The sequence below is a fragment of the Mytilus galloprovincialis genome, chromosome 3, assembly GCF_965363235.1.
Source record: "Mytilus galloprovincialis chromosome 3, xbMytGall1.hap1.1, whole genome shotgun sequence".
NCBI lineage: Eukaryota > Metazoa > Mollusca > Bivalvia > Mytilida > Mytilidae > Mytilus > Mytilus galloprovincialis.
This window is the reverse complement of record NC_134840.1, coordinates 46114709-46129489: the sequence shown is the minus strand read 5'-3', so window position 1 is coordinate 46129489 and position 14781 is coordinate 46114709.

Here is a 14781-nt window from a genome sequence, read left to right as displayed (position 1 = left end):
ACAATAATACATAAATAACAACAGACTACTAGCAGTTAACTGACATACCAGCTCCAGACCTCAATTAAACTGATTGAAAGATTATGTCTTCATCATATGAATATCAGGCACATCTTTATAATTTTATTTAAAAAAAAACGTATTTTGTGTAGTCAGAGTCATGGTGATCTGTTATAAAGTATAATTTGTCCCTGACTTAAAGGTTATAAATACATGTTTGAAAACCAAAACACTAATATAATTTTTATGAGCCAATGAAATCAAAATTGTCATCCTAGTACCGAAGTACTGGCTAGTGGACTGGTGATACCCTGGTCAAGTTTCTACTTGAAGTTTAAATATCCAGTTCCTTCATTAAAAAGGTTATTCTTTCTTGGATTGATTCACACAAATACCAGAAAATCCTTTCAAACTTTATCAGAGACAACAGTGATGAAATGATTGTCGTACAAGTGTCTATCAAAAGGTCTTTGAAAAAGATTATAATTCTTTTCCTTGTTAACGCATCCACAAATTTAGTTCAATCAATCATAGTATTTTTGTCTTCTTTTATTTATTTTTCAATTGTTTAACATAGACTTCGACAAAATGAAAACAGTTTCGTTTTAATGAAAGGATTTCAACTCATACTATTCTTAATAAAACCAATGCCATTACCAATTGCCTATAAGTTGACCTTGAAGTACCCTTCAGCATTTCCCTTTTGGTCATGCACTTTTTATGTAACATCTTTCTCAAATGAATCATTTAACACGACAGTGACGTATATTACGAAATAGGTCGCCTCGATGAGTAACAAAATTTGAAAACATAAGTGTTTAGGTTAATGTACGACATTTAAATACCAGTCTGTTCTTCTTTACGTCTAAAAGTATTGAACAGCGTTATACTTATGGTGGGTTTATACATATGATATAAAAAATCTAATGACGGAATAAACTATTTGATTTGTTAATAGTAAAAATATCTGAATCTAGTTTAAACATGAATAATGCATGTGGACTAGATAAATTCATTGAAAATATATTTCAATCAATAAAAATGAGAATAAAGAACAAGATTAAAAGATTAAAAAAATATGACGCATGATTCTTTAGATTAGCCATGAATGAAATTTTTTAATAGAAAGTACATTTGAAAACCCATTATGAAATCTTTTTCAATTGAAAAATACGAAGTAATTTATTTTTATTGTAAGTTACACTTGGTTTTATCAGCTCTTTAATTTTCAAATATTTTAGCCTCGAGCATCACTGAAGAGACATGTATTGTGAAAATGTTATACAGTCGATTTGTAATCCTTTACACCTTTCGAAAACGACAGTTATTGATAGAATCCTTGATTGTATTATCCAGAAGTTATATATAAAATTTACAATGAGAACTTAACTAAAATTTGAATTTTCTTATGTTTCCCTTACTATTTCTGCGCAGTAAACCTCAGCAGCACCTGTGTATACACGGAAAACAGATACCCAACTTGATACTGTGTTCCAGAAATGGAGAGGAAGTTTCCAACTGGAAAATCAAAATTCATAAATCAAAAAAAAAAAAAAAAATACATAACAAAAACGTAAAAAGACGAAATCATAAGCAACAGTCTTCAAAGACCCTTCAAAATACTATATAGAAAACAGAAGCCCAACTAACACCAGAGGATGAGTGTCTCTGATGGTAGGTAATAATTATCTTTTCTTCTCGTGTGTTGCTCGAAAGATTGCACTCATTGTCGGGTACTTTTACCTTGATCAATGCATGCAGATTTTGAATTGTTCAGTCAGCTGTATTGTATGTTTATGATTTATGTTTTTTAACTATATGACGCTAAATCCTTAACATGAGGGGTTGAACGTGATTTTCATATGATGAAGACATAATCTTTGAATCACTTTTATTGAGGTCTTAGGCTGTTATGTCAGTAACTGCTAGTAGTCCTTCATTAATGTTTGTATCATTGTATTTGATTAGTTTCTTCTTTAACCTATTCTGATATCGGACTCGGACTTCTGTTTAACCGAGTTTTACTGTGCGTATTGATGTGTGTTTATTTATTCTACATTGACTAGATGTATAGCGGAAAGGCTGAGATCTAACATAACGTGTTAAATCCGGCAACATTTGTCCAAGACGGAAGTCTCCGACCTCTGTTAGTCTTGCATGTTTTCATTTTTTTTAGTTTAGTTATATGTTTCGATATTTAGTATGGTGTTCAATTTTACTATTGCGTATTTCTGTAAAGGGGCCAGCTGACACCCGGGTCATGTTGTGGTATTTTCTTGCTGTGTTGAAGACTCATTGTTGTCTTTGGGCTGTTTGCTGTGCTTTGGTCGGGTTGTTTGGTTGCTTATCCTATCTCTTGTCACATTTACTTGCAGTGTCTGTTTTAATTGATAATCCGATTTATCATTAATTTAGCGGAAAGTTTTATAAAGAACTGTCATATAAATTGGAGGTTTAGCTAGCTATAAAACTAGGGGAAATGCATGTACAAAGTGTACAAAGTCATACAATTGACATGCGTACTGCCGTAGAAAGCAAAAACATTTTCCAATAAATTTGCTAAAAACTATTATAAATTTGTTTGAATGAACTCCCGAAATGTATGAAATATTGTATTAGCCTTGTATAACCAATATTGTATTAGCCTTGTATAACCAATATATATATATATATATAGGGCTAAATACATGAAACCAATATATCATTACTTATTACTTATGTTTTTTAAATTACCACAATTTGAAATCAATGTTCTATGCAAGTAATTTGCAGAAGTTATTAAGAAGTTATTGTTGTCTTATACATTTAGACAATTTTACACTGGGGATAGTCGTTAATCAATATCTCATACAGTAACAGATATATTAAATTTCCTCATTTTAATAAAAAAAAAAAGGAATGAGGTATTTTGGTTTAAACTGATCACAGCTTAAACTCCCCGTGAATTTACAATATACAATATACATAATTACAATACATGTTGATAATTTTACTCTTAATAACATATAAACGGTGCCAATGATTCTGCAACAGATGCGCATTTCGACAATCAATGTCTCTTCAGTGGTATTCGAAGCCAAACTATTTCAAAATTCAAATCTTATTGAAAAGAGGAAAAGCTATTTACCCCCCAAAAAAGACAACACGATTAGGTAAAGCCGGGCAAGGAATAAAAGCTTTGCATGAGGAGGGAGATACATTCCTAAATTTATAAGAATTTTGAAGCAGCGAATTTCAATAACACTCCGTATTTTTATGCCAGTACCGAAGTATTGGTTACCGGGCTGGTGATATCCTCGGAGACTATCAGACTATCAACAGTAGCCTCGTCCCAATGGAAGTAATAACATAAACGGGTCTACTTTTAGATGTGCATTTCGATAATCAATGTCTCTTCAGTATTGCTCGAGTAAATGTTGTAAGTAAACAGTTCATGGGTAAATCTTAATCATATATACGGTGTATTATATGATTAACTACCTATTGACAAAATTTGATATATAGCGACCCTTTGCTCTAGTTGTGTATGTTTTTAAAAAGTAAAAAAAAAAAAAAACCAAGAGGCTTATTAAAAAAACTATAAATAAAAATAAAGACAGAAACATCATTTCCTTTAGATAAAGACAAAATAGTGCACACAATATAACATACAAACTCCACCACAATTTCTGTTCCAATCTTGCACCAGCGTCACTTGTGAGTTGATGAAAATCTAAACCAGCTGTTATGTCGGGTTGGGGGAAATTTTATATAGGAAGAAAACAGAATGGAAGAATTGCGTTATGTGCTATTATAAATATATTCTGTAAAAGTCAACAAATTCATAATGACATTCGTAAACATTTTAAGAGGTAATTGATCTTAAATTCAAGACATGTTCGGCTTTCTAACTATTTCGATCTGAGTGTAAATGATGAGTCTTGTGTAGACGAAACACGTGTCTTGCGTATCAATAGTATATTTTTATAACTTAACTGTTACCAAAAGTATGAAATATTCGAAATACTAAGAATGTTCTTATCCGAGCCTTAGATTACCTTAGCCGTATTTGGCACAACTTTTTATCAATGCTCTTATACTTTATAATGAGATCACCCCTAGTTTTTGGTGGGGTTCGTGTTGCTTATTCTTTAGTTTTCTATGTTGTGTCATGTGTTCTATTGTTTGTCTGTTTGTCTTTTTCATTTTTAGCCATTGTGTTGTCAGTTTATTTTCGATTTATGTGTTTGACTGTCCCTCTGGTATCTTTCGTCCCTTGTTTTGGCTTTCTAACTATTTTGATCTGATCGTCACTGGTGAGTCTTATGGTGGGGTTCGTGTTGCTGAGTCTTTTCTTTTCTATGTTGTGTCTCAAGACGGGTGCCACATGAGAAGCAGAATTTGCTAACCCTTCCGGGACACCTGAGATCACCCCAAGTTTTTAGTGGGGTTTGTGTTGCTTATACTTTAGTTTTATATGTTGTGTACTATTATTTGTCAGTTTGTCTTTTTCTATTTTAGCCTTGGTGTTTTCAGTTTAGTTTCGATCTATTAATTTTACTGTCATTCTGGTACCTTTCGCCCCTCTTTTATTTAGACGAAATGCGCGTCTGGCGTATCAAAATTATTAGTCTGGTACCTTTGATAACTAATGACATCTTATAAAGAAACATATATGCTTTATTTCTGTACTTTGATAAAGGATTTATTTGTTTTATTATTATTAAAACTGTTCACTGCTGATACTCGTTAATGACCATATATGTATACAAAACTACAAAACATGTTGACTCTTAAATATTGTGATTAAACAGTTCATTGGTAAAAGTTATTCACACATAAGGTGCATTATGTGATAATCTACCTATTGGAAAATGTTATATATACGGCGATGTCATAGCTCTTTATTAGTTTTTAAAACGTCAGAAGGAAAACAAAGGGCAAAACAAACTGTAAATAAATAAAAATGACAAAACTATCATTGGCTTCAGAAAAAGACAAATGTTGCACAAATAACGACAAAGAAAACCAAAGATATAGCAAATCAAACTCCACATTTGTTTCTGGTTCGCTAGTGTCACATGTGATTTTTTGATGATTTAACAGCTGTTATGTCGTTTTCGGGTATGTCATGCAGGAAGAAAACATGATGGTATTGCGAATTTTACATATGGAACAAATACAGTTTGGATTATAAAAACATATTCTCTGAAGGTCAACACACTCATCTGACGTCCGTAAACACTCACCCAACCATAATGATTGACCTTAATAAAGAATATGTTTCAAAGATAAACACGGTGTATTAACTTCCGGTCAAATTCGATTGATCACTAGATTTGTGCATCGAATAAACATCCCAAAGAGTGAATGGATCTGGTTTTCCCGTTCCTGATTCCTTGATTTCAACCCAATTGTTATAAGTAGATATTTGTGGGTAGTGTTTTGTATACCGTCTTTTCTTTTGACTTAATTTTAATTCTCTTTATGCACCATCTTTTTATCCATGGTATATCTGGTTACTCATTTTAAATATTTTATCTTTCGCCCCTCTTTCAAATAATGTTATTACCAAGGTCTAGTTTTACCTCGACGGAACTGTAGGGTATAACTCCTCTAACATAACACAATAGATTTTCATAAAATGTGTGAATAATATGGACATACTTTGTAGATGTAGATATCGACCGGAAATGATGACTCTAGGAGTTAAGCCAATTTGAAGCCTAATTATACTCCTGCAACAGCTTGTCGTTGCAACTATTCTGAAATAATATTAACAGATTTTTTTGGGCAGATAAAGAAGACATATATGTAATTGTGAAATCTACAGGATTTTCTGTTCATTGTTGGTGGCCGGACGGTGGCCTATATATAATAATGTAATTTGGACACTTGTAGATAGTTGTACCACAGGAAATAGAGCCGCATCTCCTTATTTTAATAAAGTACTAAATATGTTAAACTATTTTAAGACATTATTATAAAAAATGAACTTTATCGGAGTCATATACGATATTTTATCAGACACTTTCAAAGAGAAGTAGAAATAATATCAATGAAGCAAATGATAATTAAACAAAACATAATTTCAGAAACTTTCATCGTTTGTAATGCTGTAATCCGACAGAAAATATAGTGAATTGTAAAATATTTGAAAATAATTCAATGGGAACTAGTAACAATTAAGAAACCCGAAGAGTAAGATGGACATGGTTTCTCCCTTCTAGATCCCTTGATCTCAACCCCTTTATTATAAGGAGGAATTTGTTGGTAGTTTTTTTGTATATAATCTTCTCTTTTTTCTCCTTGTTTTTATCCGCAGTGTATCTGATAACTAGTTTTAAATAATTTTATGTTTTTCCATCTAAATAATTTTAATACCAAGATTTAGTTATAACCAGGTTTCAGGATGTAATGATTTTTTTATCGTCTGTCTGTCTGTCCGTTCATCAGACATGATCTTGTAAACGCAACTACTCTACAATCACACAATAGATTTTCATAAAACTGTGTTAATAATAAAGACATGCTATTAAGAAGAGGGACGTAAGATACCAGAGGGACAGTCAATTTCATAAATCGAAAATAAACTGACAACGCCATGGCTAAAAATGAAAAGGACAAACAGACAAACAACAGTACACATGGCACAACATAGAAACTAAAGAATAAACAACATGAACCCCACCAAAAACTAGGAGTGATCTCAGGTGCTCCGAAAGGGTAAGCAGATTCTGCTCCACATGTGGCACCCTTCGTATTGCTTATGAGATAAAAAAAATCCGGTAAATAGTCTAATTCGGTAGGTCACAAATGTGGATATCGACCGGAAGTTAAAACTATTGGAGTAAAGCCAATGTGTTCTTTTTGTCTAAATATACAGTCATAAGACAAAATAGAGTCCCCATTAAAAAAATATGTTATATCATCTCAGCTAATATTGATAATTAAAAAAACAATTACCAAGTTACTTTATTAGCGATTTTTAAGAAATAGATACCATAAGATGTATAAATGTGTGTTTAATTGTTTTGTTTTTGGCTAAAATTTCCGCGAGTGTTGTTTTCATTTTTTAATGTGTTAAACACATCGGCAATGTTTTACAATTATAATTTGGTTGGAATACATAGCAAACTTTTCCAGAAATATTTTCTTTCATAGTCACCTTGTCCGAAAATCAAAATGAGCATGAATAATATCATTACTGAATAAACCATACAACTTGAAACATTTTTGCATCTCGCAGTATTTAGTTTACGCAAATTGGTAACAAAGTTTCTTAGTAATATATATTTTTGAAAAATATTGAAGTCAGTTGAAATGATAGGATATTTTAGGAGTGGAAACTCATTTTTGTCCAATGACTGTACTACTGCAACAGTTTGTCACTGCAATTCTTCTGAAACAACACAAAATAATATCATTAAATTTGTAAACAATAAGGACATATATGAAATTGGGAAATCGACTGCAAAATGTGATTTTCTGTTCATCGTTGATGGCTGTACGGTGACCTATATCTGATTGCTTCATTTGGACACTTTTGGATAATTGTCTCTTGGACATGGTACCGCATCTTCTTATTTTAATAAGGTACTAAACATATTTAACCATTTGAAGACATCATTATAAAAATGAACTGTATCGGGGTCATATTTGATATTTTAGACGCTTAGACCATTTCTGTGACGCGACGTATATATTTACCGTGGTTTTGAATATGAGACACATTATACCTGCATATATGTCACAGTGAAAGCGGGTTTAATTACTTATATTCTATACTGACCCAGAGTTTAATCTAATCCCAATAATAACAACGCGAAGAAAAATAAAATGATCTCAATACAGAAAATGATAATGAAGCAAAACATTTATATCTGAAACATTCATCGTTTGTAATGTTGTTATCTAAAAGAAAATAAGGTAAACTGTAAAATATTCAAAAATAGTTCAAGGGGTACCAGTAACGAATAAGCAACCAAAGAGTGAGATAGATCTGGTTTCCTCTTCAAGATTCCTTGATTTAAACCCCTTTGTTATAAGGAGGTGTTTATGGGTAGAGTTTTGTATTCCGTTTTTTTCTTTTATTCTCTTTCTTTTTATCCTCAGGATATCGGATAATTCGTTTTGAATATTTCTATGTATTTCTGTGCTGATATGAATTATCATTGACATGGTCATATTTATAAATTAACTGTTTACAAAACTTTTGAATTTTTGAAAGACTAAGGATTTTCTACCTCAGGAAAAGATTACCTAAGCTGTAATTCGCAAAACTTTGAAGAATTTTGGTCCTCAATGCTCTTCAGCTTCGTACTTTTTTTGACCTCCTTATTTTTTTGGGGGATTCGAGCGTCCCTGATGAGTCTGTTGTAGACGAAACGCGAGTCTGGCTTAAATACAAAATTTAATCCTGGTATCTATGATGTGTTTATTTACGCTTCCAAAAATTTGTATTACCAAGATCTAGGTATACCAAGGTTTCATGGTGTATTAATTTTTTTTAATCGTCTATCTGTCTGTCCTTTCATCAGACATGTTCTTGAACACGCAACTACTCTAACATCCCACAATAGATTTTCATGTAACTGTTATTAATAAAGACATGCTATTTAGATGTGGATATTGACCGGAAGTTAGGACTTTTGGAGTTAAGTCAATTTGAACTTAGAATTGTGGCCTAAATATACAGTCATAGGACAACATTGAGTCCCCATTAAAATAATGTTATATCATTTCAGCTAATATTAATATTTTTCCAAAAAAATTACCAAGTTACTTTATGAGCGATTTTTATAAAATAGATGCATACATGTGTGAAATTTAATTGTTTATTTGAGTAAAATTCACATGAGGGTTGTTTTCATTTTCTAATAGGTTAAACAGAAATGCATTTTTTTACAATTTCAATTTGGTTAGAATTCATAGCAAACTTTTCCAGAAATATTTTCTTTCATGCTCACCTTGTCAAAAAATCAAAATGAGCATGCATAATATCATAATAAAATAAACAATAAAACTTTTAAAATTTCTGCATTCCAAGGAATTTATTTTTGTCAAATAGGTACTTGGTGGTATTATTTTCTTGAAAAAAAATTGAATTCAGTTGAAATGATAGGAAATTTTAGGTGTGATAACCCACTTTTATCAAATGAATTTACTACTGCAACAGCTTGTCATTGCAATTCTTCTGAAACAACAAAATAGAATTTCATTAAATTTTGTAAACAATAAGGACATATAGAACTTTTGGAATTGTCTCTTGGACATGGTACCGCATCTTCTTGTTTTAATAAGGTACTAAATATATTTAACTATTTTAAGACATTATTATAAAAATAAACTTTATCGGTGTCATATATTATATTTAAGACGCTTAGACCATTTCTGTGACGCGACGTATTTATTAACCGTGGTTTTGAAAAAAAGACACATTATACCAGCTAACATATGTCACAGTGAAAGCACCCCGGGTGTTATCATCTATATGCAAGACTGAAAATTCTAATTATGCCATGACCCTATAATAACAACGCGAAGAAAAATAAAAAATTTCAATATAGAAAATGATAATTAAATGTAACTTTTATATCTCAAGACTTTTTCATCGTTTTTAATGGTAATGTTGAGTTCTGACATTCAAAGGTGAACCATAGGAGCTATGGGAAAAACATTTGATTAATTTGCCCTCCTAAAAAATTCATTTTGATACAGGTTAATCGGTTATTAGCCTGTTTTCTTCATTTATGACATGAATTTAATACAAGACGTGAAAAAGCGTCTATATACAATTACACATGATTGTCCGCGTATCTATATTCATAGCGTGTCATATGACCATCGACAATAATCGTAGGTGACGTTTACTCTAAAATACACACGAAGTGCTGAAACATTATAACACTTTCAATATTGATTATTTCTATTTGAGTCTTTTAAATTTGGAGTTACGTTTATTATAAAGATTGTGTTGTTTGAAGTAGACATTGTTTATTAAATAACCAAAAGTAATTCTACTTTCGTTTTCTTGTTCTATGGTATAACTGAAATTAAGTTTATTTAAAAGAAAAGTACAAAAGAAAGCAGATAGACAATTCGATCCTCGACAATATTTATATCCCAGTAAAGGAGATGTGGTATCAATGCCAATGTAATAACTTTCCACCAGGGACCAATGATTGCATGTAGGCAACCATAGATAACGGTACTACCAATAATCATGAGCAAAACTAATATTGTGTCATTATTTATACAAGGCTCATAGAAAAAGAAGAACATTTTAAACGAGAAAACCAGGTGATTGAAAAACAATGAATAAGAGGCAATTCCGGTATAATAGCCGGACAGAAATGACAACCACTCTATTTATGCGTCTGTCATGCAAGTTTTAAGTAAAGCTTGCTATAAAACGCTGAATTCATTCAAAGAAGAAAATACCTAAACCAAATCAGGAATAGGACAGTTGTTGTCCATTCGTTTGGTTTGTTTGAGTTTTTGATTTTACCATTTGGTTAAGGCCTTTCCGTTTCGAATTTTCCTCGGTGTTTAGTATTTTTGTGATTTTACTTTTACAAAGGTGTAGTGACCATAATTCTATCCCCTTTTACTCTAATATGACATCCTCGAATAAGAATTTGTATTTACATGAACAACAAGGCGGTTGTCACAAGTGAATCTGCTTCCTATAACCCTTCTGAAGCACACAAGATGACCATTCTGGTGGGGGGATTGCTGCGTAGTCGTCTTTTCTTTTCATTGTTGTGTTTTGTAGGCTGTTGTTTGTCTGTTTATCTTTTTACCATTGCGTTGCGTTAATTATGATTTTGAATGTCCATCTAATATCTTCCGGCTATCTAGTGTTTATCTCCCATACCTGGGCTCCCATCACCTCCACTAGGTCTGTAATAATTATTTGATTTCAGTAAGCGTAATTTTTGTACAGCAGTTTGTTATCAAGTCGGATTTTCGTAACCATAAATAACTTAAAACCTTATTTAATTATTACAAATATTTAATTTGGAAGTTTGGCGTCTCTTGTATAAATCTCTATGCTAATGGGATTTCACGCCCTCAATGTACCGGTGATGGTGTTTGAACGTATGAATGAAGTAATATGTAATGACAAAAACGAGATCTATTAAGCAAATGTTAATTTATCAAATCTATAAAATCTTATATTTTAATTAGTTTTATAACTTTTAGCTACGTTTGAACAACGTGTTTTCAACAAGCAATCTGCAGTCCTATTGGAATCACTTGTGCTCTTCTTCTTCTTTCCGAATTTTTACTTTATTCATATAATGATCAAATTCCTACAGAAACATCTTAAGATGAATTAACAGAATCTAGTATTATCTCTTGATTACACGTTCCCCTATAAAGATGTTGTTCTCTTACAAAATAACAGAGATAGGTGACTATGTTGAACGCATCTTTCTAATCTAGCTTGAAATTAAGGAGTCTATTTCATATCGATGAAAAGAGATACTTACAGCTTCAGAACTATAAACCTCTCATTTATATGAAGCAATTTCAGCACCTGAGTATGAAGAATTTATTTCCCAGTTGATACGATACTCAATAGCTTGTATTTCCTATCATGATTGCATTGATAACAGATTGGTGCTTACAAGGAAGCCATTGAACCAAGAGTTCAAAGTGGTGAAGTTGAAATTATCCTCCAAAAATTAGATGGACTCCATGAAGAGTTAGTTAAGCATCTTTTCATCGTAAGTTATATCATGGAATTAAACCGTAATCTCATTTTCTTTTCATTGTAAGTAATATCATCGAATTAAACCGTAATCTCATTTTCTTTTCATGGTAAGTAATATCATCGGATTAAACCGTAATCTCATTTTCTTTTCATTGTAAGTAATATCATCGAATTATACATCGATATTGTACTTAAATGAACAAAGTGGCGTGCCATATGAGGAGCAGAATCTACTTTTCAAAGGCGCCTGCGATTATCACAGTTTTTGTTTGCTGGGGTTCGTGTAACTATTTATGTTGTGTTATGTATATCGTTTGATAAATCCGCAATGTGATCAAAGGGTTAAGGGTCAGGTTGCATTAAATCGAGGATATGACAAACACCGCAATTCACGCTGTTTATGTTACAATGGATATTAAATCAACCTGTCTCTGTTAGACCAGAGATATGATAACAGAATAATGTTTAATAAACACGCTAAGGCGTCTTCTGAAATGGACTTGGTGTGGAGTTAAAGACAATTGATTTTTTCATTTATATTTTATAACATGCAGTGTCCTCGTGAAGTCAACATTCTTTTATTATTATGTTTTTTCGTCAAATACATTTTCTCTAGATTGGCATTTGCCCTTTTGTTTGATTTAATAGTTAGCCAAGAAAGGTTATATTAACACCTTTAACATGTTCCCTTAAAAACAATTCAAGATGACAATCCAACCATTTTCATACAGATTTGCTTTTCGAAATGGATGCCTACATTATTCTGTCGTCAACATATAACAACCCTATAGTGTTTTGGACTTCAGTTTTCTGTAATATAGCTGGTTTGGGTTTAAATAGCTTGTTTGCATACATAACCATTAAGATAGACGATAAAAGAAAATCAGTTGACAGGGCCATGGTTGCTGCCACGTTTGTAAAAATAATCCATACTGCTGTTATAATTGTGAAGTCTTCGTGTAAATATTCTCTAGGCGAAGCTGAATTCGACATTACTCCTCTCTACTTATTTGGTAGGTATCATTTTGCTTGTAAACATACGTAAATACATTTATGAAAAGTCAAAGCAAGTATTATAAGATGAAACAAACATGTTTACGTACTTGATAATTGTTATTATGTATCATTATCGCATTCACTCATCGGACTATGGAATTTGAGTTAAAACAAAACTTCGGAAGGTATAAACGTTATTTGGTGAAACAATTGATCTTTGTGAAAAAAATAATGTAATTTTGTTAAACATTTCGGTTTAAAATTATGAAAAAGAGAATAAAAAAAAGTTTAGGTATTCAACAGTTAAGTCAACACATGAGGAATAGTCCTCAGCTAGTTATTCGTAATATTTGATTGAGGCGTTTAGAACCTTTGTGTATGGCCTTTTAAACAATCATATCTGTTGATGAGTTCTTTTGACATTTAAGGTAAAAAGGTGAAGTTTAAGATTATGAGATATTCTTACTATAGTTATAACTAGTTTCATTCGACTTTTCATAAAATTGTTTTGCCTGGTTTATCGTGAAACATTCATAACAAAAGAACAATAACACATTACTTTCAACTGGATGTAACAAGTTATAGTTTTTAAGTTGTTATTGACAATGCGTATTGTGCTTTTGGGCACTTGGGGTTGCTTCTTATCGACTAAACTCAAAACAACATTTTATTTTTTTAAATAGGTTGGAGGCGGAAGAATATTTTTGGATGCAGTTTTCCTTTCGTTTTTTGATAATACGGCTTAATGATCACTAGACCAGAACATTCATTTTCAAATACTTCCTCCCTACAAGGAAAATCAAATAGTCATCTCTGATTTTTTGAAGATACGATAAAATTCGAATTTATATCCCATCCTACCATATTTTCTGTATGGTATTGTTTAAATTAATAAATATTTGAATTTCTTTCAGGTATATTTGACTTCTTACTACGTGGACTTTACACTTGGTTCCTGTTATCATTGGCAATTGCTAGGATTTTAGTTTTGAAGAAAATGTACATCATACAGAATTCAAGGAAAAGAGTAAAATTTTCGAATATATTTATGAGTGTATCGACCATTTTGACGATTATTTCAACTACATGTTATGGACTTGTTCTATTTTTCTTAGATCCAGTTCATAGTACAACTGGGTATATCATAACTAGAACTTTAAAACATGTTTTCATTGATGCTTCATGGGTGGTTGTGATAATCCTTAACATAGTGTTGATTATCTATATGATTTTAATATACATTAAGAAAAACAAAACCAGAAGCCATCATATGTCACAATCTGGATATAATGACGCTAGATCGCGTTCAAACAATGAAACCTATCCACAAAGACGTGTGTCTGTACAGTTTAATACTCCGCCACAAAACATGCATTATGGCATAGGTAACGAATTACCATCTGCATCTGCCAATCTTATTCGTCAAGTTTTGATTTCCATAGTATCGTTGTTAATTTTCAATATCGTTCCACGCACTTATGTGAACACTATTGAAATATATATTGAAGTTCGGAAATATCAAGTTAACAAATTCCAAGATCATATTGTTGTATACGGTATTTTATCTGCATGTTTAACAATTTTTAATCCTATTTCCTTTGGAATGTTTTCTAAACAGAGAAGAAATACTATTTCAACCCTAGTAGAACCTAGCAGACTATCAAATATGCTACAACATTTCAGAAGACCCAATTTATCAACAACAATAAATCCAAGATTATCAACGATTACTAAACCAGAAATGTCAATGTCTGTTGTAGAGATACACGAAAATGAACTTACTAGTATTGAGACAATTGATTCAGGAAAGGAAAAATACTAATTAACTTCCTTGCAAATCTATCACTTCTTTGAATTGATTATACACCTAAGTCTAATATATACTTTTAAGAGATGCTTCATTTGTCTACGTATATAGGATGAATAGACCTTGATCGTCATGTGTTTAAGCTTTAATTTTTACCGAACAAAAGCTATATTGAAATAATGTATTTGAAACGTATGCAACATTAAACAGTGAAATACATGTATGAATACTTATTGTTTTAGTTTATTATTTCGCGGTTATACAACACAAATATCGA